Consider the following 24,725-nt stretch of genomic DNA (forward strand, 5'->3'; position numbering starts at 1 on the left):
AATCTTCACCCCCTGTCTCTCCCACGTCCTCATTCGTAATTCACATCACCTCCTCTACGGGTGCTACTATGTTCCCTATGTCTTTGAGCTCTTTGTTCTCCTACTTTTAAGGCTCGCCAGGTTCTGGGAGATGGAGGGTCTGGAATACTTTCTAAAGACTCTGTGTCAGCCAGCTGCTGCTCCGGTTCTCCTCCTCCTCCCCCATTATATCCCAACTTTCCCCCTCATCTGCCTCTGAGCTGTGACCTCCCACAAACCCCTGTTGTAAATCTCTACGGTCTCCCTCTTCCTCATCCCTGGAAGGTTCAGGATGGGGAGGCGGTCTCCACCATTCTTCCTCTGCCCAGTCCCTGACAACTGCCCTAGACCCGGAGGTCTCAGGGCGGTTCATAGACCATGATACCTAAAAAGCTTGTTTCACTCCTAATATACCCATTCGATTGCTGCACTCTGCAGGACAGGAGCTTCTGTGGAGATCATCTCATCAGGAGACGGTCTGTAGGATGCAGAAATTGAGCCTGTAGTGTGGCAGCATCATACCTTTTGGAACTCCTGTTACAACTCGGAAAAGTGCCACCTGTATTGTCTTTTCAGCACCTGTTCCTGACCTTCCTTTTTCAACAAGAATAGAATAGAATAGAATATCATTTATTACGGCCATAGGCCCATACAGGTAAAAACAACACATAAATAACAGCTTGTGCCGTAAGGAGAAAAAAAAACAATCGCTAAAACACCACTATAACAATAAAATACTATAAAATGGAAAGGCATGCTACGCCTTAATTAGCTTGTAGAGCTCCTTGGCGTCGCTTTTGGGAAAGGACAGCAACTAGGAACCTAGCCACCTTCAGGGTCGTGTGGGTATCCTTGTCCTGCAAGATTTGGGCAAGGTGGAATTTTGGTGGGGTACCCTCTAGTTTCTGTATGATTGATCCCAACAAATTTGCCCGTGGCACATTAAACAAGGGGCAAGTGAACATAATGTGCTGGAGCGACTCCGGCGTCACCTTATCACATTCGCACACGGCGGGGGCTTGGCCCTTTGAGAACCTATGTCTCAGGACATTAGAGGGAAAAACGTTAAACCTCGCTTTGGTGAAGGCCAGTCTATGTGCAACAGTCGAAAGGGAGAAGAGGTATGATGGAACGCAGTAAGTTAAAGTGATACCAATGTTCTGGGGCGAACAAACACCTCCCCCCAGCGTATAATTTCGCTGTAAATCGATGTCATCCAGTCTTTGGCGGATCAGTCTCTGAGCAGTGATTTGGTCTAGTTTTAGGGAATCTGAGGGAGAGATTCCATAACTCAGGAGTTTGGCATGAATTCTACTAGTCCAAAGGCTAGAGAATTCATCTCGCCATAAGCATTGGGCAAGGTAATGGTTTGGTAATCTATGCCACAATGATAACCAGTAATTGAAGACTTGCTTCCACAGGCAAGTTTCTAAGGATGCGACCTTCAATTCTAGTCGCGTGGCTGCGTTGCTTACGCACAGGGGGAGCATTAGGAGCCGACGAAGGAATTGGCTTTGCAGAGTCTCAAGGGGAGCAAGATCTGTCATCACGGCCCAGAGCGGGGCAGCATAAGCAACCACGGCAACCACTTTTGCCTTGAACACCTTTAGGGCCGAGGGAACATGCAAAGCTCCGTCCGAAAAGAAGAATCGGAGGAGCGCATATGACAAGGTTTTGGCCTTATTGAGTAGGTGTTGAATGTGAGCTTTCCACCCCAAATTGTATTGAAAAATAACTCCTAGGTATTGAAATTTTAGGACTTGCTCTATTTTTGCCCCACCAAGCTTCCATTTGTATAATCTCCGGCTTCTGGAGAAGATCAGGATCTTGGACTTGGCATGGTTGATGGTTAATTGATTGAGTTGACAATACGTGGCAAAGATCTTCAGAGCTCTGTTTAGTCCAACACGTGTATAAGATAGAATTACCGCGTCGTCCGCATATAAAAGGAGTGGGCAGCGGTAATCCGCTAGTCTAGGCGCGTGTGTACTTGGAGATGAGTTGACTAGGGGTGCTCGCATGTCACTGATGAATAGGTTGAATAGGCAGGGAGCCAATATACATCCTTGGCGCACTCCCTTGTTTATTGGTATCGAATTTGTAAGGTCGCCCGCTGGAGTGAATCTCACTCTGGCAAGGGTACCTTCGTGGAGCTGGCTTATGAGCCATAAGAGTCTTCTATCAATGCCCTGTTTCGCAAGTTTCTCCCAAAGAATATTTCTAGGAACGCTGTCAAAGGCTGCCTTTAGATCTAAGAAGGCAGCACAGAGGTAGCCCCGGGGGGGGGGAGGAGTACTTCCGAGCCAGATGATAAAGAACTATCGCATGATCGGTTGTAGAGCGTTTAGTTCTGAACCCTGCTTGTTCATGGCCAATCTGGTTAGTCTCATCTACCCATCGCAATAATTTAGTCATCAAAAAGCTGGCATAAATTTTCCCTATGATCGAAAGGAGGCTGATGTTACGGTAGTTTTCCGGCTCCGTTGGAGAACCATTTTTATGAATTGGTACAATAATGGCCTCCTTCCATGTTTTGGGGATGAGACCGGAAGCGTTGATTGCATCGAAGGTTTTGGCCAAGATGCCGGCCCACCATTGTGGGTGTAGTTTGATGGCTTCAGCAGGGATCAGGTCGGGCCCAGGGGCTTTGCCCGGTTTCAGCTGAGCTATTAACTTGGCTATTTCGTCAGGATCGGTGGGAGGCCAAATAGGTAGGTGGGTAAACAGGTGCATCAGATGGTCGGAGGGAGCATCTGCCTGTGAGAAGCATTTCTTCAGGAACCGTTCCCATGTCGGTGCAGAGATGACTGCCCTTGGGGAATTCCTCCCCCTTCTGTTAATCAAAGACCAGAATTCCCTGGATCTGTGTGGTTTTGAAGCAGTAATCAAAGCCTGCCAACGATTATGTTGCCACTCACGCTTGGCAATTATCTGCGTGCGTTTGTAAACTTGCTTGGCTTGTGCATAGCTAGCTGGCAGGGTAGATGCATCAGAGGTCTTGTATGCATTATATATAGCACGGAGGCGCTGTCTTGCTTGTTTGCACTGGGAATTATACCAGGGAGCACCGTGAGTATACTCGTTTCGATTTAAATTTTTGGGTGGTAACCTGAAGAAGGACGTAAGATCAGTCATATGATGGTAGAAGCGCTTCAATACTATGCTATGCTCGTCTGAGGCAGAGCCTATGTTGGGATAGGGCCCGAGGATTTCTTTTTGAAAGAATTCCAGGTACCTTTGAGCCTGTGTCTCCGACCATTTGATTCCTCTTACTTGGAAAGATTCATTGGTTACCACCTGAGTCGCATGTCTATGAGCCTCCGGCTGCCAGTTCAGGGAAAGCTTAGCAACAAGGGGAAGGTGATCACTAAATTGTACATTCTCAATCTTAAAAGTGGAAATACACTTAAATAGATCCCTAGAGACCAACAGGTAATCGAGGACGCTGTTTGATTTAACGCTCAGGTGAGTGAAATCCCCTGGAATATCGGGGAGGCATGTGCCATTTAAGGGGACCAAATTCAAACGGATGGCCATTTGATAGAGGAGTACTCCAGCCTCATTTGCTCTGTGGTCCTTAGAAGTTCTCTTCACGATGTGTTCCAGGTCATAATTATCAAGGTTTGGGGTAACCCACCATTTGGCTTTGGTCAATGAGTCCCAATTTGCTGCCGTACGGGCATTAAAATCGCCACCAATTATGGCCGGGGTGTTAGGAAACTTAACATAGCATGAGAGCAAATGCTCTTCTAGCGAGCCCCATTTAGAGCCCAATTCAAGGGAAGAACCCCCGGGTGGCAAGTAAACATTTGTAACTAGGAGCGAGATCTTTTCCCCCGCAATCAGCCCGGTGAGGGCGTAGGGAGGCAAGGCCTGTACTAGAGTAAATTTGGAATGTAGGTTGAGGGAGATGCCTATTATTAGGCCCCCTTTAGGGCGGCCTCCTTTCAGGGAGGGGCAGGCAGGGAGTTCTAGAAGCTCAAAGCCATTTAGAACGATTTTTTCTACTTCCCACGATTCTTAGAACAAGATGATATGAAACCGATTGATATACTCCAAGAATTCTGGCTCATGTTTTTTTCCCCTCCAGCCCGCAATGTTCCAGCTGAGGACTGATAGGGGGGAGTTCCTGTTGTGTTCAATTCGCTGTCATTTCAGGGAGAGAAGTGGGTCCTTTGGAGGCAGGGCAGACCCCACAAAAAAGTCAGTTATTTTACTTTGCATGGCAGGCACCTGCTGGAGGTACCTAATCTTGGAGTTGGTAGTGGGGTGTTCAGACTGGGACAACAGAGTGGGTCTCCCGCTGGCTAACCCAAGGGTGGCCACTTCAGTAGGAGGCTCCACAGGATTTGCAGAGACTGCCCCACCGCGAGGTCTGAAGGTCGCCAATGAAACCATTTGATTTATATGTCCGGCCGGGTCTTCAGTCAAATCCGGATCATTTTTTGATGTAGGTGGAACGCTCCCCTGACCTGATGCTAGCGAAGGTACTGGGGATGCTCGACGTACAGATACCGTTTGTAACCGTTTCAACAAGGCTTTTAACTGGAGATTTTTACTCCGGTCTACATGTGCATTTGAAATAGGGTTTATAGATAGCATTGCTCTAATTGCTCTTATATGCAGCAATGTCTGGTGCATGTTTTTAATGGTGACATCACTTCGAGATGGTTCATAGGAAGTGATTCAAAAATGAAATAAATACATCAATGTTCAGTACAGTGGTACCTCTGGTTATGAACTTAATTTGTTCCGGAGGTCCGTTTTATTATTATTATTATTATTATTATTATTATTATTATTATTATTATTTATTATTTGTACCCCATCTGGGGAAACCCAGCCACTCTGGGAGGCTTCCAACAAAGATTAAAAATACATTACAACAGGGCTGCCTTCAGATATCTTCTAAATGTCAGGTAGTTGTTTATCTCTTTGACATCTGATGGGAGGGCGTTCCACAGGACGGGTGCCATTACCAAGAAGGCCCTCTGCCTCGTTCCCTGTAGCTTTGCTTCTCGCAATGAGGGAACCGCCAGAAGGCCCTCGGTGCTGGACCTCAGCGTCCGGGCTGAACGATGGGGTGGAGACGCTCCTTCAGGTATACTGGGCCAAGGCCATTTAGGGCTTTAAAGGTCAGCACCAACACTGAAACCGTTCTTATCCTGAGACGCGCTTTCGCTAATGGAGTCTCCTGCTGTGCACACGCCTCCGGCACACGATTTCCGTTCGCATCCTGGGGCAAAGTTCACAACCAGGAGCAGCTACTTCCAGGTTAGCAGAGTTCGTAACCTGAAGCGTTCATAACCAGAAGTGTTCGTAACCAGAGGTACCACTGTATGTGCTTGACTTCATTTGTCTGTCTGGGCTGAATAGGTATATGTGATCACCTGGGAACACTGACCCATAAGCCCAGGCCTCCAATTAACCTGGAAAGTGCTTAACTTTTGAAAGGTGGTAAATCATTTCTGTTACGTTTGGGGCATCCTCCTGCTCATTCAGCTGCGTGGGACACTGGATGGGATATGGGCCCCAAAGTCCTGCCCTGATGACACCAGTGGTGGCTTACTTCCAAGGAAATGTGTAGGGAGTTGTGTTATGTAGCTTGGGAATCAATTGGAATCCCTTCCGGAAGTCCGTTCGACTTCCCAAATGTTCGGAAACCAAAGTGCAGCTTCTGATTGGCTGCAGGAAGCTCCTGCAGCCAGTCGGAAGCCGCATGAGCCCCGCAGCCAATCGGAAGCCGCAAAAGCCACTTCAGATGTTCAGATTCCAAAGAACGTTCCAAAGAACACTCACTTCCGGGTTTGCGGCATTTGGGAGCCAAAATGTTCAAGTTGCAAGGCGTTCGGGATCCTGGCAGAAACTCTCAACAAGCTGGGTGAGTGGTTCAATTTTTTTTTAATGAGGCCTGGGAGCCTGCTCAGAGCAGTAACAAACCTTTCCAACCAAGCCACACTTCTCCAGGAGATGCTTTTTTCTTAAAGGGCCTAAATATTTAGTGGATAATGCACATGTTAGAATTCTGACACCTTTGGTTTTCATTCTTCTTGTGCTTTTTTTGGCATTGTCTTTTATGAAATTATTTGGAGGTGTTTGGGGCAAGTTTATAAAAGTTGGGATGTAGGTGTTTTAAAACACTTTTTGGACTTCAACTTCCATCAACCTTAGCCAGCATGGCTTTGCCGGTTGGGGCTGATGCGAGTTGCACTACAAGAAACATCTGGCGGGCACCAGGTTGGCAAAGGCTGTTTCAAATAAGCAAACAAATGAACGAATGTGTCTGTAAGATCCTTTTGGGGCATGTGCAGCCATAAAACTGAGAGAGAATGGCAAGTGAAACGAAAAGTCAAGACTAGAGTGGGAGAAGGAGAAATATACCACATTTTTCGCTCCATAAGACGCACCAGACCATAAGATGCACCTAGTTTTTGGAGGAGGAAAACAAGAAAAAAAATATTCTGAATCCCAGAAGCCAGAACAGCAAGAGGGATCTGGCTTCTGGGATAGCCTCTTGCTGTTATGGCTTCTGGGATAGCCACACGAAGCCTCTTCAGAGCAGCCGGAAGAAGGCTCCCCCAAGAGCCGCACTCCCTTTAAAGAGCGTGCAGAGCGTTTGTGCGGTTCTTGGGGGCTTTTCCCCGAGGAGGGAGAAGGGCAGCCCTTCTTCCTCCTCGGGGAAAAGCCCCCAAGAGCCGCGCACACACTCCACAGGGCTCTTTAAAGGGAGCGCTGAGCAGAGCCTCCCACCTGCATTCGCTCCCTAAGACGCACACACATTTCCACTTACTTTTTAGGAGGGGAAAAGTGCGTCTTATAGAGTGAAAAATACAGTAGTTGGACAATATGTTACAGTTGTATTCAGTAAAGCCACAAGCTGGCAGAGAGCCACCTACAGCATATGCCAGGTTGTGGCTAGCGTGACATACAGAAGGAGAGAAACAACTGGGGCATTTGGATCCCAGATCTCTGTTCCAAATACCTATGGCAAACAACATAAATAACTGACAGTATCACTTAATGAATCATTGATCTCAATATCCTAAAGGCACAGATATATCACTCTGAATGTATCACCCAACCTACATTAGGAAGTTGACTTCAAGAGGCAATTATTTCTGTGCTTGATACTGTAGGAAGATGCTATTCTCAGTTAAGCTGAGCAAAAAAGACAGTTTCAGTTCGTTTTATTTGATACAGGTGCATAAATACTGCAAGCATTATTAAGTCCCTTTTGAATTTTAAATGCATCTGCTTGAAAATGAGTTATAATTGGGGGGAGAAATGAAACAACTCCTTCCCCGAGGAATAGAGGGTATTGAGGGGCAAAGGACACAGGAGAAATTTTCCCACCGTCTACTAATAGCGTTTATATAACACATATTTCAAGACTCTTCACATAAATTATCTTGTCATAACGAATGCACACTGGCAGATTTCGTTTCAGCTGCCATCTCCTTGAGATGCACAGAGAATTACCATTCTGATATATGAAAAAAGGATTTGAACAAACCTATAGCTCTCCGGGGCCCATAGCTGACCTATGACATATGCTGGAGCATTAATGACAAGTTAGATGGTTGCAACACGGTGGCAATATTTTTTAAAAAAAATCATATCTTTATTTACTCCTTTCCAATCCATGCTTCTGTTTAGACCTTTATTTCTATTCCATTGTTAGAGCACTGGCGTTACATGCAGAATGACAATTGCGCAGCCATTCTGACTGCTCTGTTTGTTTCCTCCCTTATTCTGTCTGTGTTCTGATAGGGTTAGTTTAATTTCCAACGCTCTGTTTTGAATGGGACAAGCAGCATGAAATCTGGCTTTTAGAGCAGCCTTGCATTTAGTGGCTCACCAGATTGCCACAGGTGACCAGAAATCCCATGCAGACACATCTCTCCTCCAGCAGCTGTATCCGCTAGCTGTAGAACAAAAAAGAGCCTCTTCCTCCACAACCAGTATGGAAATGTTAGAATTCCTGCTCCGTGACTGCAGTCATGGGATTTTTGTCTACCACATGACAGTGTGTTTTGACTCCACAGAGTGGAAAGTGACGGAGACAGGATGTCTGTGTTACTGTGTTCCGCGAAGTGGGACTATTGTCCTTTGTTCTTTTTCTCTTTGCTGTCTGATGCTAGAGAGAGAGGGAGCCATGTTGCAGTGCTCTCTGTGTGTTTATATGTAAATAAAGTAGATTAGCCAAAATGCTGAGTTGCTGCAGTCTGTCACGCGATTGCTGCGCAAACTCTGCAGATCCCTAAGTGTGCCGGTGTCTGTTGGCATCAGTCACTGTGATGTTTGGGCTGAAGAAAGCTTTTGAAGCTCCCGAAAGAACGACCAGGAGAGAGAGAACATGCCAGTTGGGCATGTGTCTCTGCCAGGGTCCTACTCGAGAGTAGGACGAGCTCCTAACAGGAAATATATCAGGATGGCTTGGTGCAATGAAGTAAATGGGGATGGAGGAAGAATCACTTTATCCCCTAGCCCACTAGGTCAACGAAAGTGAACATGGCATACTCCAGATGTTTTGGACTACCACTCCCATCATCTTTGACCACTGGCCATGCTATTTTGAGCTGATGGGAGTTGTAGTCCCCAGCATCTGGAGGGCATTGTGTCTGCACACACCCTACTGAGAAGCTAGAAACCTGTTTTTTTAATACTAGCTGCAAAGCAGGGTCTTCCCCTCCTCTGTGGCCGGCATGGAAATGCAGGCTATTCTCCTCTAAGCTACTAAGGTAAAAGGCAAAGGACCCCTGGATGGTTATGTCCAGTCAAAGGCGACTATGGGGTTGTGGCGTTCATCTCACTTTGAGGCTGAGGGAGCCAGAGTTTGTCCACAGACAGCTTCCAGGTCATGTGGCCAGCAGGACCAAACTGCTTTTGACACAACGGGACGCTGTGATGGAAACCAGATCATACAAAAATGCTGTTTACCTTCCCGCCAGAGCGGTACCTATTTATCTACTTCACCCTGTCGTGGGGATTCGAATCACCAACCTTCCGATCGGCAAGCCCAAGAGGCTCAGTGGTTTAGACCACAGCGCCACCCGCTAGTGTTCTGTGGGTGGGTCAGGACCCACTAACACTTCACAGCCTGATCCAGTGTGTATCCTGATCCATGTCTGGGTTAAAAGTAGGTCCTGGGTCTGAAAAGGTTGAAGACTATTGCTGTAAGAAGGTAAGAAAAAAGAAAAAAAATGCAAACTAGTAATTTTGTGTGGGCTCATTAAAGGCTGCTTTATTTATTTTTTACCTGCTAGGCTTCTCCTCCTCCTTAACATTTTCAAAATAGTACTTTAAGATGTTCAAATCCTTTGACATAAATCTCTCTCTCTTGTCATTACAACTCAGGAAAGTAGGTCAGTATTCTTTTATGCCCATATTGCAGATGGAAGGCTGACTTAATAATGGCTTTCTTGAGGTCACACAAGAAGCTGATACCTGTTTCACCCATCCATTAGGTTGCAATCTTAGGCATGCTTACCTAGGAGTCAGCCCCATTGAATACAGTGGCACTTACTTCCAGGTAGTATTTGTGGCTGCCTTCCGTTTCCAAATATTTAAAGGCTGAAATTATTCCCAGCTGTCTCATGCAAATGTAAACATGATCTTCCCTCTTTCTTCTCTAGTCCTTCAGATCCTTCCCCCTTCCATGTATATTTTTGATGAGGCCTTTCAACCTGTGACCTCTCCAGAGACTGTCAACACATTTTGGTAGATTTGAACTGCTATGTCAACAGCCATAGCTATCTAAATCCGATAGCGAGGTGGCTGCTTGCGAGATCCGACCACAATGTCTTCTTGTCACGGTGGGATGTTCTATAAATTGGTGAGCAATGGCTTTTGCATTCTGACCCCAAAAACACGGTTTCTGGGGGCAGTTGACTGGAAGGTTTTCTCATATCGCCTTTCAGGGATGTGCAGCAGGTTTTGTATTCCAAATTAGAGCAAGCAAACAGAGCGAAAGGGAGATTCAGATATTAATCCATTCAGTAGACACATGGCATTGCTGCCCCTTGCCTCACAATATGGGACAAAATGTATAATGGATTTGCTTCTCAAAATAGTCAATAAATACCAGAATCGTCAAATTACCTAAAACCACAAATCATTACATAGCAATTTAAACAAAGAAAATACGTTACATCCCACATAGGTCAAGCTTCACAATAGCATTGTAAGGCAAATTGCTACAGCTCCAATTTTATTGAGGGCCAATTCAAATCTAGTCTAGTCAGTTTGTTTCGATGCAAAGAGTGCTCTGTGGTTTGTTAAGGGTAGTCCATTTGTTAAGCGTGCTGAGAATTGATAGTAGACCCCTATTCCTCTCAAATTTCAATAGAATTTTATTTCCTATTTCTTTTTCTTTTTCTTTTTTTGGTTTTGAGAAGTTTTATTGTTTGATTAAAAGAATTTTATTTCCTATTTCAACACTTGGCTTATAGCGTCTTCAGACATAACATTGAAATGAACAGGAAATGAACGTTCCTCACACATCCTGTTTTCCCTTACTGACATTAACTGAAATATCCCCCTCCCCATCCTTTTTCTTCCAAACCATAGTAGTAGGACTGGCCCCACCATTAGGCAGAGTGAGGCAACTGCCTCAAGTGGCAGATGTTGAGGGAGCAGCAGTCCCACCGCCAACCATTATCTCCTTAGCCTCCAGACAATGGTTGGACATCAAAGCTATGTGAACCACAGGACTGTTGTGCATCCGCTAAACTAGCCTGCTGCCCCCAAGTTCCCTGAAGAATGCTTTCCTCTTGCCCTTGTTGAAGGAAAAGACAACAACTAGTTCATTCACGGAATGGGCAGGGCATCATGTTATTTGCTAGGGTTGCCATATTTTGAAGAGCAAAAAAGAGGATGCTATGATGACTCTTATTTTAAATACCCTACTGGATGTAGGCTATAGGAGCTGTGGTATATTTCTGAGTAGGGCAGGAGAAAAGAAGAGGAAAGTATTCAGCCACCAGTTATGTCTATGTCTCATCCAGAAAGCATGTTGTTTAGTCGTTTAGTCGTGTCCGACTCTTCGTGACCCCATGGACCAGAGCAGGCCAGGCACTCCTGTCTTCCACTGCCTCCCGCAGTTTGGTCAAACTCATGCTGGTAGCTTTGAGAACACTATCCAACCATCTCGTCCTCTGTCGTCCCCTTCTCCTTGTGCCCTCCATCTTTCCCAACATCAGGGTCTTTTCCAGGTCTTTTCTCTTCTCATGAGGTGGCCAAAGTATTGGAGCCTCAGCTTCACGATCTGTGCTTCCAGTGAGCACTCAGGGCTGATTTCCTTCAGAATGGACAGGTTTGATCTTCTTGCAGTCCATGGGACTCTCAAGAGTCTCCTCCAGCACCACAATTCAAAAGCATCCATTCTTCGGCGATCAGCCTTCTTTATGGTCCAGCTCTCACTTCCATACATCACTACTGGGAAAACCATAGCTTTTACTATACAGACCTTTGTTGGCAAGGTGTTTGTTGGCAGAAAGCATAGTCAGAGACAGTTTGGCAAATTTTAAAAATCCACCTGGACAGAAATTTTACCCCTGAAAAAGAGGACGTGTCCTGGAAAAAGAGGACACATGGCAACCCTAAAAATTGTCTTGGGCTGGTCCTGTAGGTAGATATGGAAGCTGTCTCTGCATTGATAATTTATCAATTTCTTGGTGATGAGAGGGTGCAAATCGAGGTTGTTGAGGGTGTTGGGAATTGTAGCTCTGTAAGACATAAGCTACAGTTCCTAGGATTCTTCGAAGGGAAGTACTTTCGGTGTGCATTATTATTATTATTATTAATTGAATTTATATACCTGCAGGTTTTTCCTCAACCTACGTCTTAAATGGTTTGTTTAAGGCAGACACATTCAAGGGCTGGGTACCAAAGAGCGTTCTTCAAGTATTAATAAATATCAGTCTTAATATTTCATGACAAAAAGCACCTCTTTAGCTATGATTAAATAAACCCACTCCTTACCTATTAGTTACTGACATAAAGACCGTGAGCTACAGACTATGCTGTTCCAACAGCCAAGAATCTGTCCCAATAGCTGTCATGAGGTCATCAATCCTCAGTAATTGCATTCATCTTTTTCATTGAGATATTTTTCTGTCTGGTTTACAAAATGATGCCCCAGGTGGAGAGTTAAGGACTGATTCCCGCCCCACTCTGGGAATGAGCCCTTCAAAAGTAGTTCTATTAAGGAGACTATGCACAACTTCATAATCCTATGAGTGATCATTGCAGAATGCGTCTTCAAGTTAAATTACCAGCATGGCAAAAATTATTTATGTGAGTTTTAAAAATACATAACAAATGCATTCTTAAAAAAAGAAGAAGTGGAAATATACCAGAAATTTAAACTCAATAACAGGACCTACTGATTGATTTGCATGACCTTTAGCTTTTTTGCTGTTCTCTGACAGGAGAGATGTTAGTTAAATGTCAAATATTAGCAGTTCGAAAGCATGTCAAAGTGCAAGTAGATAAATATGTACCGCTCCGGCGGGAAGGTAAACGGCGTTTCTGTGCACTGCTCTGGTTCGCCAGAAGCGGCTTAGTTATGCTGGCCACATAACCCAGGAAAACTGTCTGCGGACAAACATTGGCTCCCTTGGCCAGTAAAGCGAGATGATCGCCGCAACCCCAAAGTTATTCACAACTGGACTTAACTGTCAGGAGTCCTCTACCTTTTATTATTTCCTTTTAACTTCACTATGGATATGTTTGTTATTGGATCAAGAGGGAACACTGATCATCACATGGATTTAACTGCTAAACTTAAGGAAGATACTAGAAAGTCTCAACCACATTTTACATGCGCACAAAACATATTTGATGGGTTTCCCCACCTGCCTACCTAAATGTAGCATTTTACAAATAAAATGTGAGTTTCATTTATGCTATATAGATATGGGAAGAAGAGAAATATTTAGCCTGGTAAGTCCATGTTTGATGGAGAAGCACATAAACAGCTTTCGGAAAACCAAAGAATTTAAATTTCACCTTCTGAAAATGTCAGGTAATGCTAAACAACAAACAAACAAACAACTGCAAGTACTGGGCAATCATTTTAATTATTTCTCTGCTATTTTACACACATTTTACCTACCAAGCAAAACTAAATGATATTAATTTAACCAAAATATATTTTGAATACCCAAGTCATGTTACAACTTTTTAGCACCCCCTCAGTTCTGGAATTTTGAAAGTTGCCAAATTCAACGTGCCCTAACTTTGGTGCCTAGGAGAATGGTACTGATCACAACTGTGGCATAAAGGGAAAAGATAACCCTCCTTCCTTTATGCCATCATCAAAATCCTGGCCACACACACACCCCCTGCGACTGTTAAGGAAAACCCAATTGTATCAAATGCATTCACATATTTAAAGTCTTGTTTGGCCCTAAATCAAGGAGGACAGAAGAAAGTGTCAGAGATGGTATCAGTCCTTGCTCTGCCTCAGGGAATGACATTAGTCAAGATTGTGGGGTATAGGGTGGTAGAATTAAGGAATTAATTGAGATTCACCATCCCTTTTCCATTTATCAAGCTTAATGGGTATTTTGCTAGTAAAAAAATAACAATGCTTTGCTTGCTTCTGTTCAAATCATTGGGGCATTAATATGTTGGATATGACTGTTTCATACCCTATTTTTCAGTAGGGTCTATTTGTCTGTTTTTCCCATCTGCCCCGTGATGTTTTTGTATCGCAGCTGCTCTTCTTGTCCTTGGTTTGATGCAATGAGAGAATATTTTAAGGCTGCCCACTGTGGAATCTGGAGAAGCGGAGCGATGACACAGCACCAAACAATTTAATTAAAAATCATCCTGAAATAGCCAACCGCCAAATTTAAGAAGAAAGAAGAAATGATGGGTAAGAAGAGCCACGGATCTATTTTTGGATACGCATCATTTCAAAATGTATTGACTCACGATGTTCTGAAGCCTTCTTCTGGCTATATGATATTGTGGTTTTCTGAAGTGAAGCACTGCTTTCATCCTTCATTATAAAATAAGTTGAAACTTAACTTTACAAGGGCAGTCAAATAATACTTTTAGTTATGTCAACCATTGCTGGCAGATTTTCTCCTACGAGGACACTATGGTCTCCCCTCCTCCATATGCTTTAACCCTACTTACATATTGTGCTAAAAAGAGAGGCACCATTATACAGCCTCTCTTTTCATCGCTGTGGTAGAGAGCTGTTTCAATTTAACAGTCCTCCTGATACACAGCAACCTGCCCCCCTCATCGGTTGTGATGATCTCTTCTTACCAGAAGGATCAGTTTGGACCTCCAGCACTAAATGGCTTGGACTGCTACTGCCTCCAGCCTTTGGACGATTAATGATTCCAGTGAGAGAGGAGGAGAGCCATGTTGCCCTGAACTTATCAGAGAGAGGCCAGTGTGGTGTAGTGGTTAAGAGCGGTGGACTCGTAATCTGGTGAACTGGGTTCGATTCCTCACTCCTCCACGTGCAGCTGCTGGGTGACCTTGGGCCAGTCACACTTCTCTGAAGTCTCTCAGCCCCACTCACCTCACGGAGTGTTTGTTGTGGGGGAGGAAGGGAAAGGAGATTGTTAGCCGCTTTGAGACTCCTTGGGGTAGTGATAAAGCGGGATATCAAATCCAAACTCTTTTATCATAAAGTGAAATTCCAGGCCAATTTGGAGAGATCCTCACATCTCTGAGAAGTGGGCTAGAGTGCAAAGAAGGTGGCGGGGGGGGGGGGCGGAATCGTCTTGATTTCTTGACAAAAGGGATAAAAAGTTAACCAAAAGGAAAAGTTGGAGGTTCTGTTTTCCTACCAAACCATGTCATGCATGGAAAGCAAGAGTCATTTGACACTCAAGAATAAGACCCATGCAATGAAGATACATTCTAATTGGGGAAGGCTCTCAATTGTGCACCCCAGCACACAACATCCAAAGTGATGGGTCAGATTGCTCCTGTTCAGAACCTGTTGTCCCGCCGACATCAAGGTCACCTCAGTTTTTCTGCTCCTCCCCTCCCTATGATACACATTGTATGAAAATGCTTAGAGCCATGAAGAAGCCACCGTGGTGGTCCTCTGCCTTGGCCACTTTCCTTACTATAAGGCCTCATCAGTACTATCCATTTAAAGCAGTATCACTCCACTTTAAGCAGGCCTGGCTTCACCCAAGGAATCCTGGTGTGAGGAATGATAACGTTGCTTTTTCACAAAAGCCACAATGCTGCAACTGCTAGATAACCACAGACAGCACAGACTTGCTTATACTTATATTAAGAGCAGCTTGCGGTTAGGATGCTCATAAATAGGGCAGCTTGCAGTTGGAATAGGGTTTATTTGTATCAAACTCGTTTACACCTGTTAGTGGTCAGGGTGTGGCTTTGTTGCTTGAGTCAATGTGTAAAAACATAGGAACATGGACCAAATAAGGAGAAACGTACACAGGGGCAGTGGCCATCAAAATCAGAGTAATGGGAGATGTCAACAAAGGCGGGGATTTTATTTGGGAACTTAGGCAGTCATGATAGGCTGTAAACCTTGCAAGTACCCAGCCAATGGGGAAACTGCGGGAATGTTCAGGGAGACAGGAGAGGATATATTCTTTAATTATATCCTTTCCAACTTGTGTTATGAAGTTCTACAATTTAGCAGAGTAACATTCCCCATTTCAAACTTGTGCAGTGGATAGCATTTGCCAGGCTTGTATAAGCCTCTAAAATAAGTTTCCTGGTAATTCCCCTTTTATTCCCTCATGAAAAGAGAAAGAGTTTACTCACTCACACATTCTGTTCACAAATGGATTCCAGAAGGCAGACTTAAGTTACAAAAGTAATATCGCTGGAAACTATCCCATAAGGAGACAGCTCCTGAGAACATCTCAGATTAAGCAGATGTTGCTTCTTCAAGGAATGGAGTCAAAGAGAGAGAGATGGCTCCCCTGCCCTGTGCTTTTGTCATTACCTGCATAGGGAAGGTCATGCCCACCTCTGGTCACATGTAGAGAAAGCCTGCCCCAGCCCAGAAGGCTGGACAAACATTCCTCCTCATGTGTAAACATGTTCACTCTAGGAATGTTGTACTTGACTGCTCTGAGTTTTACATCCCACAGAAACAAGGGAGGGAACCTGCACTCCGGGTATAGGGAGTATAAGGTTATGCTTTGTCAGTTTTGGGTGTGCCTACTTTGGACACCCGCTCTTGCAGCGAACGTTATTGTATTTAATAAACTCTTTGCTGCTCCACCAGTTTTGTTCAGATTGTATTTTAAAGAGTGGGGTTAAGGGTCTTAGGACCCACCTTTTACCTCAAACACTGGGAACTGCAGTTTTTTTAAGGATCCTGAGAGTTATTAGGAGCAGAGCTGGCCTGCCCACAAGACTGTCAGAGCTTCCGTATGACCGAGCTGAAATTGCTCTCCTCCTCGTCGTACTTCAGAATCCATCAGGCTCTCATCCGACGGTGATTAGCGACCTAAGCCTTTAATGAGGCTTCAGGCACATTCCCCCATTCCGCAGAGTATCCAAACAGCAGCAGAAGAGCGAGAAATATGAGCTACATTGCTACGTTTATTACTAACTACGCAGGACAGAAAAGAATATACACCTGCTCTCTGTGAGAGTCAGTGAACAACTGGAAGAAAGAAACAGGAAACCAGTAACATCAACATCCGTCTGCCATGAGACTTCCAACAGTCTGGAATGTAAACAGAGTTTTGTGACTCCAAAAACTGCACAATGGCATAACAGAAAACTAACAGAGACAGGATTGAGCCGCCACCTTGAGTGGCAGAAGCTGAAAGATTTGTGTCCCTGCAGCTGCCCTGCCTGCCCCACTGCCTCTGCCGCTGGTGGAGAAGATCTTATGGTGGGATGGAATGGTGGCATGTTCTCATTTCCCCCTCAGGCAGTGAAACAGGTTGTGCCACCCCTGATTAGGAGCCCCCCCTATTCCCCTCACAGAGCTATGATTCCCAGAGCGGTTTAACAACCAATCCCTCTTCCTGAGGGATTCTGGGAATTGCAACTCTCTGTGGGGGGAATAAGCATCTCCTAACAATTCTCAGCTGTCTTAATAAAATACAGTTCCCAGCATACCTTGGGGGAAGAAGCCATGACTGTTTAAAGTGGTGTGATGCTGCTTTAAATGAATGACTGGGCCTAAGGGTCTGTGCAATTTTAATATGAGCTTTACAAAAAACCTTTATAATGAGCTGTCATTTAATCACTGTTGGTTAACTGCTGTCAAGACATTATGATCTTTGCATGTTTTTACACCTCTGTTGAAGTTGTACTTTATCGCTGCTTTCTCAGTGCCTTTTATCATTCCTCATTTGTTGCACATTCTTTCTACAGCCAGGTGATGGACAAGTGGACAGATGGACAGGTGGACAGGGAATTTTGCCTGCTTTTAATTTTTTAGTTTAAAGCAATAGTGCTATTGAAAGTGCTACTCTTTGTGCAGAAATGAACCAGACAGAATTCCTCCCCCCTCCTTTTAAAAATCGCCACGTTGCTTCAAGTATTTCATGTCTGAAACTTCAGACTCCGTCGGACTATTCCACATAAACTGTTCTAAAGGACACGACTAAGCAACAAAGGGCAAACCCCTGGCAGCTTCGAAAAAGAACAGCCCTCGCAGGAAAGGATGGATTTCTGTTAATGAGGACCAGAATCCCGCAGAGAGAAAGATATCACAGAAGAATGCTTAAAAGAATGTCCTTCAGTTATAAGCCATTTCCGCTACAGATTGAAAGATCAGTATTCCATCTCAAAACATATCTTAATTCTAGTGCAATGAAATCAGATTTGTGCTCTGAATGAATTTTCATCCACCTGGGACTCAGTTCTTTGGTAGGCAGTCTCAAGAGTTATAATCTTATTTTCTTACATGGCATGGGAGTTATGAAGGCAGCTGAGCCTAAGTTTGATGGCGTGTTCAATGTGGTCCAAAAGTCAGCATGTGCTTTCTCTGTGTTACGGTTCATTCTTGTACGTCTGCATGGGCCTGTTATGAACCGACTTTTATATATTTTGATTTTTTTTAAAAAAAACACCAACAACTTTGGATTTGTTCTTGGTTTGTGCTATTGTGGGGTTTGGAGCCTTAGGGGTCTCCTGTAACTAGGATATATAATCAAGTAGCCTTTGTACATCTGCTCTGTGAATTGTTGTTGAAGCACCACCACCTTCCAGGAGGGGAAATGATCAGTTGCTCCATTGTCACATTTCTGCTTTGCATTTTGCTCAGCATATTTTGAAGTCTCTGGTGCTGCCCTATGAGACGGTAAGCTATTGGGTCTCTCTTTGGGGGCATCCTAAATGAATGAGGCTGTTATGGCCCACTTAACTGGACGCTCTAGGGAGCATTACCACATTTCTGGAAAGACTGTGGTCTCCAGTGCTTGCTTTCTTTTCTTTTTAAAATATTTTTTATTAGGAATTTCAACAAGACATTTTGTCAAAAAGCATATCATCCTTAATTTCACCCCCCATAAAACAACCCCCTCCCCTCCCTCCACTGGACTTCCCTCAGCTCCTCTCTCTGGTTTATCAACAAATGTTATTCTCTGCATGTTACAAAATTATATATAGATCCTTAATTTATCTAACTAGCTGTTATCAATAAAAGTTTGCAAGTGTTTATTCAAAACCTGCCAAGGAGTCCAGTTCATTTTGTTGGTTCTTTAAGTACATTGTAAAGGGTTCCCATTCATCTTTAAAGTCACAGTTATCCTTGTCCCGTAGTTTGTGTGTCAATTTTGCCAATTCTGCATAATCCACCAGTTTTTCTTGCCATAGTTCTTCAGTCGGAATTTCCTCATTCTTCCATCCTTGTGCTATTAAGACTCTTGCCCCGTTGTTGCATACATGAAAATATATTTCAATTTCCTTGGCAGGTCTTTCCCTACAATCCCTAACAAAAATGCTTCAGGTTTTTTAACAAATGTTAGATGGAACATTTTCTTCAATTCATTGCATATCATTTCCCAAAAGGTCTCCAGTGCTTTCTATCATTCTGCGATGTCTGGGAACTTAACCTTATGCCTTTGTCTTTCCACACATTGTGACTTCTTGGCTCCAGTTTCAGGCTGGTTTAATATTATTTGCCTTGAAGTTTTAGTTGCTTATATGTTCCACTCTGTTTCTCTTTTAGCTGTTCCTTGGTTAGTTGACACTAGGTGGGCAAACTTTTTTGATGTCCATGTTAAGTATAATCGTTTAATTGACACTGAAATGAAGAATGATTAAATGTGCATTGCTAACTCTGGTTTTTTTCTATGGCTGCATACTGGATTTTAACTAGCTGATAATGAACTGTGAATGTTCTCTGTTCTAATGCTGAATATTTACCTTTGAACATGGGACAAAGGAATTTGGTTGCAAATCTCCATTTTGAAAGGGAGTAAGTAGCCTCATGAGAAGAGAAGACTCCCTGGAAAAGACCCTGATGTTGGGAAAGATGGAGGGCACAAGGAGAAGGGGACGACAGAGGACAAGATGGTTGGATAGTGTTCTCGAAGCTACCAGCATGAGTTTGACCAAACTGCGAGAGGCAGTGGAAGACAGGAGTGCCTGGCGTGCTCTGGTCCAGGGGGTCACGAAGAGTCAGACACGGCAAAACAACTAAACAACAACAACAACAAGTAGCCTTTGGTTTTTCTTCCCAGGCTCTGTGGAGTGAGGATGTATAAATGACTCTCTTGAAGGGAGAAAAATCACTCTCGGTTTGGCATGGTTCTCTCTCAGCCTTACTAAGAGATGCCGTGAGCTTTGGATGGATGAAACAGTATTTGACCCACGTCTTATGCACATGAGCAGACAAGCAAGTCCATTCTATGTTCATGCAGGTTTTTGAGGGACCCCCCCCCAAAAAAATCCACATGCTTTCAACTGATATGAATACCAGTGGTGGAGCAAGCCGATCGGGCACCTGGGGTGGCGTGCATGCCCTGCGCCCAGGGGTGGGGCCAGCCGCCCGTGGGGGCGAGCGAGGGCAGGACGCTCCATGGGGCCTTTTAGGAGCCTGCCTGCCTCTGTAGGACGACTGAGGGGAGGCGGTGGGCAGACCATTTGGGCACCACGGAGCCTGTATGCACCCAAGCCACAGCATCTCTCCCTGGAGAAACATGTGACTCAGGCACACTGTATTTTTTTTTTAATAGATATTTATTGAAGTTTTCAAAAAATAAAGAAAAAACAAAAAAAAACCAATTAAAAACACATAAAATTTACATTCCTTACTTTCAATAACAAATTTCCTTGACTTCCCCACACCTCCCCTTCTTGTATTCCAGTTCCAATTTTTAGCTCAGCAAGTTCTTGTCCCCAAATTTTACCTTATTATATTTAATTCATTTTAGTTAACCAATTTTAACTTATAAACCTCAGTCTTTATACATCAGTACTTATTCTTAAAAATCTTTTTCTAAGGTCGACCCCAATTCCCTTCCACGAATTCCCCATTTTTATATTAGTAGCAAAACAAAATAAAAGGAAACAGAGTATAATTGTACACCCTTTGGATTCCCAAAGCCCCACCACCCCCTTTCCCGGTTTCGAACCCCAGCAAATGTCCATCAGTCTATCTGCTGTCAGCCTGGCGACCTCACGTCCGAGGCTCTTAATTCTCTCTCAATTCCTCTCTGCCGGTTTTTTGGATAGTCCTTTGTATTGGACACCAAATTTCGAAGAAGCTCTGTCCCAATAAGGTCCATGTTTCTTCCAGCCAGACCTCCATATTTAAAAGTGGAGCCGAAATCTTGTTTCTTGCTTCTCTTGAGTCCAAATGTCCCAAAAGCTCCAGTTTCCACTTTAGCCAGGTTTGTAATCCATAGGTCTTCAGATCTCCACATAAGGAGATCTCTCCATTCTCCATTCTTCAATTCAAACCAAATTTTCATCATCCTGTTCTTATTTTCCTTTGTATCCATCTTAACCGGCCTCTGGCTCTCCTTAATCATCTGTGGCATTATATCTCCTCCTTCCTTTTCCTTCAAATCCTCATATATCTCTTTCCTCACATTCTCAAATTTCTCAGATTTCTTTTCTTGTTCAGCTGCAGAGATTTTTAGTTCAGCTGCAAAAACTTTTTGTTCAGCTGCAGAGACTTGAGTCAAGTCCCTCCCAGGCTCAGTAGTTTTATTTACTGTTAGCCTTTTAGGAGCCTGCCTGCCTCTGTCCCCTCAGCCGTCCTACAGCTGTGGGGAGGCGGTGGGCAGACCATTTGGGCACCACGGAGCCTGTATGCACCCAAGCCACAGCATCTCTCCCAGGAGAAACATGTGACTCAGGCACACTGTAGGCCCTGTGGTGAGTGCCGCCCGGCATTTTGTCACCCCCTCAGTGATGAAACCCAGTGGTTCACCTCAGTGGTGAAAACAAGGGTGGCCCAACCCCACCACACACCCCTTCCTCCGCCCCTGAGAGTGAGAACATGGTGCAATGGAAACACCTGCCTAATATCCTTTTTTAAAAAAATAAACTAAATTTTTATTATTACAATAATTCAACATTAATACATACATGTTACGAACATACAAACATACATTTCATACAATCCTTTAAAAAAAGAAAAAGAAGTAGAAAATTGGTTTAAAAGTGTGTGAAAGAAAGTAATAGAAGTGGAAAGAAATTGCAATTGAGTAGATTGGAAGTCTAACACAAGGGTGGGGTGAGGGGTGAGGGATGGGGGTGGGGAAAGGAAGTATCTGTGGGATTGAGTGTGGGGATGTATGAATATTTTTAACACCTGCCTAATATCCATTGGCAGGGAGTTCCAAAAAATAGGTGGTCACGCTAAAATATTGATTCCTTGCAAGTGTGGAACCAGTATCATATGGCATACAAATACAGCAAAATCTTTGAATAGAATAGCTTCTCTTCCATCCACCAACCTATTTTCTAGATATTAATCCAATTCTTTTGAAATGCTATTTTTACTGATTCAACAATCTGCTCTGTGTCAGCCATGCCATTGTTTCGGCATTCTACCTTTCTCCCCAGCCCAGTTATTCTTAATGTTTTTTCACTGTCATTTGGCCATGATGAAATGAAGACCCCCTTTGCTGAATTCAATTTCAATTAATGGTGACAATGCACAAGCTGTAATAATGTACCTTCTTAACCTAAAGGCAGCCGATTTCCACATTTTGACATTTTCATTATCCAAACTGTCAAGACTAATCTGGAAGGGAATAGAAAGTTATGATTGGGAAGGAACTACTCATCCCTCTTGTAATCTAATAATTCGTGTTTCTTAGAACACACCATGATGACAATATATTTTATAATTATTTCATCTCTTGCTAACAAAGGCTAACGATGCTGAAAAATTAGGGTTAGTGTAAGGAACACTCATTAAATGTCCCCATAGACCTAAAAGAGTTGGCAACCCCCAACTTTTGAATCAGTCTTCTTCACGTGTTTTATTTATGGGCAGTGGAACTGATGTCCAGAACAGACAAAAGAACATAACTCTTCACAGAGCACGTAATTATACTAAAATTTGGTGGATATAGTAAATATGCATATCTCTGATGAGGAGCCGATGGGAGAGTTTGGAGTTTGGCTTATATCTGTGCTCCCCGAGGTTATTTATGTATGCTACTACTGCGGCACGTGTTTTGTTAGTCCAAAAATGGAAAACTTACGTAAGTTGACAGAATGTGCACAACTCACAGACTTAATCTATAGAATAAGAGAACAAGAACATACGTTTAAAGAAGATTGGAAAACATTTATTGAATATATGGGAAACAATTGTGTACAGCTGAAAACGCTGGCAGCGTTAAGATAAATTCAGCCGTGTAAACAAGTTATGATGGATGCAATAATGGAATGCTGAATGTTTTTGTAAAATATGCAGGGATTTATGATATGCAAAATGAACTATGGAAAGAGAAGAAGGGGAGGCATTGATATCTTAAGGATGTAAAATGAGTATTTTAAATTGTAAACAGAAAACTTAATAAAATTATGTACAAAAAGAAAAGAATGTGTAGAGTAATCAGCCTGATATAATCAGCATGCTTTAGTCTAATTAATACATGAAAGGGTTAAATGCCATAAAGTAAGTTGCCCTGCCAAGCTTAGCCTATGTCACTTCCCCTCACCTTGGGGGAAAATGGGCAACCAAGTCTTCTGTTGTACTCAGTCTACATGTGAATTCTGTGTCTGAGAAGCTCTGAGCTGCTCCCTCCAGCTGCATGGCTTTTGTTCCAGATAAGAACAAAGTCTGAAACTAGTGTTTTCCTATGGTTTAGGAACTTTTACCATTTTGTAACCAAGCAACGTTTTACTGCCTGTGCAATTTTTTTGGACTGCCATATGGGAAAAGCACATGAATCTGACCTTTGAAGAGTTTTGTAAGTAAACCATTTTATAACTTACCAGATGTGTGGTCTGCCTTTGTGCTAGGGAAGCTAGCACAACAGCTATTAAAGTAGGATACTTTGGAATTCACATTTTAAAGGTTTCACAGCCTATATTTACATGCCTTTATTTGCTGCATGTTTTGCAGTTTTAAATCTCTGCTCTGGTTTGCCCGCAAAAGTGTCAGTGCCCTAAACCTGGGTTTTGGCTTCTAAGATTGCCAACAGAATGTTTTAAAAAACGGTGGTCTTCAGAATTTCAGGCTGAAGGTCCCCCCAGTAAACTTCATAGCTGGGTGGGGATTTGAACTCAGATCTTCCAGGTAGAACACACTAACCATTTTGTCACACTGGCCCTGGATTTGAAAGTGATGCTGGTGTACCTGAATTGAGCTCAGACTCTCTTTCAGTCCTGATTCTGGGGAAAGCTAGAGGGGAACGCACAGGAGCTGCCAATTTTGAAGCGACTGCCACATATTGATTTCCCAGCTCCCTTTGCGACAATAACGTCCCTGAAACTCCATTGTGTGCTGCTCCCATTTAGCCAAGACCCAAAGAGAGGGGCTGCATTCTCCTGTGGCTTTAGCCAGTCATCACAATGAAACCTTATTGAGCGGTGGAGAAATAGAATTAATGAACAAATTCTTCCTGCAGCACGAAGGGGCTGAAAATAGTATGCCTGCGCTGCAGAAGTTCTTCACGAGAGAACATTTCATTCCTACATTTAAAATCCGAGTTAAAAAAGAAGGGTTTCCACTTGCTTCTGTTCCAAAAATACAGGTTCAAAGCTGCCCGTCCCCCGAAAATCGAAGCATATTGTTGTAAAACTCAGAACCAGCATGACTCATTTCAACAAGCATAGAGCTCTTCTTTAGAGAAACCATGAGATGAGATTAAAAATTATAAACAACATTCCATAACTGTGTGTAACCGATGGCAGTTAATATAACATATCCAATATGATTACGGGCCGCTTTTGAACTGTCACTGAATGAAGGAATCTTTATTTGCGTCAGCCATCGGCCATAACAATAAAACAGCAATATGATATACAAAGAAGTAAAAAGTCAATTATATAAAATAGATTTTAGGGTTTTGAGTCAAATAGTGGATCTTATTCTGATTGCCCCAGCTAAAAACCTTGCAACCTTTCAAACTGTCACTGTTTTGCTGGTGGGATTCAACCCCACCCCTTTCCATAAACTGGAATTTCTTTTTTTTTTAATGGTTTGTTGGTTTTCAAACATTTACAAAGGTGATGAAATAGAAAGGAATCAGAAAGTTGATTCTTGCAACATTGGTGGAATCTACGCGCATGTTAAAAACGTCGTGAAAATG

Source organism: Podarcis raffonei, chromosome 12 (assembly GCF_027172205.1).
Source record: "Podarcis raffonei isolate rPodRaf1 chromosome 12, rPodRaf1.pri, whole genome shotgun sequence".
In the NCBI taxonomy this organism is placed as follows: Eukaryota; Metazoa; Chordata; class Lepidosauria; order Squamata; family Lacertidae; genus Podarcis; species Podarcis raffonei.